Source organism: Dromiciops gliroides, chromosome 1, assembly GCF_019393635.1.
Source record: "Dromiciops gliroides isolate mDroGli1 chromosome 1, mDroGli1.pri, whole genome shotgun sequence".
NCBI lineage: Eukaryota > Metazoa > Chordata > Mammalia > Microbiotheria > Microbiotheriidae > Dromiciops > Dromiciops gliroides.
In genome coordinates this window covers 432,677,013-432,678,100 of record NC_057861.1, presented here as the reverse complement: position 1 = coordinate 432,678,100, position 1,088 = coordinate 432,677,013, and the positions used below count along the sequence as shown (strand labels likewise).

Below are 1,088 nucleotides of genomic sequence, written 5' to 3'. Positions count from 1 at the left end.
AAAGAGTAAAGCCTAAAGGGGGATCAGGCTATATGGAGTGGCAGATTATAAGATTTTGTTCATGTGGCATTTGAGGTACCATTGAGATATCCATCTAAGTAAAGATGTTCTAATGGAGGAAGGGGAGGAATTAAGCATTTATATAACACCCACTATGTTCCAGGCACTGTGCTAAGCACTTTTAATAAATATTATCGGCAGGTACGGGTTGGTGCACACGGCGGCAGTGGCAGCGCCGGGTGACTTTGCTTGGGGGCCATGGAGGGCAGCTTCGGCTCAGACTTCGGGGGTGAGGCGGGGGCCGGGGGCGGGAAGCTGGACCCAGGGCTCATGATGGAACCAGTGAAGATGCAGATAGCCGTGGCCAACGCGCAGGAGCTGCTCCAGAGGATGAGGAACATGTTTCCGGAAGTGCATTGGGAAGCCCGGCAGCAAATTGGATAACTCAGAGCAGAAGTGCATCGCGATGTGCATGGATCGGTAGATGGACGCCTGGAATACAGTTTCCCGAGCCTACACCTCAAGGTTGCAGCGGGAGCGAGCCAACATGTGAGGCATGTGCTCTTTTTGTGCACATGCAGGCACTCTACCTGTGTTGTCTAGACCTCAGAGCGGGCCGGCCCTGGATACCACCAGGGAGCTCATTCTCCTCCCACCCTCTCCTCTGACAAGGTGCTTTGAGAATGAAAGGCATAGGGCTAGGGGGGCAGGGCGGGGGGGGGGGGCGGGGAGGGATTCCTGAAATTTGGCTCGATCCTTTGGTGATTCTCCATCCGCTTCTCAACACACTAATAATAAAAGCCCTGTTCGTGGATCCTGGATCTCGGACCTTCTCTAAGGACCCAGTTTCTCCCCTTCTCTGCCTTGACTGAAACCTTTAGGCAAAGGACCAACTATTTGAGGTCTCCTGTGGGCCTAGGAAGCTCCTGGCCACCCCCTGGAGGTTCCTCACATCGCCTGGCACTATCATGCACCAATTCTGAGCTGGGCCTTGGCTGTTCCCTGGGAAAGGCACGTTTGGCTCCCCTGAGTGGGAGATATGCAGCTCATTAGCCTTGAGACAAGCGATGTTATCTTCACTCCCTGTC

The 1,088-nt window shown here is 54.0% G+C and overlaps 1 pseudogene; it reads left to right on the top strand.

Moving 5' to 3' along the window:
* Positions 1 to 258: 258 nt before the first annotated feature.
* Positions 259 to 553, top strand: LOC122740528 (annotated as a pseudogene).
* Positions 554 to 1,088: the final 535 nt, after the last annotated feature.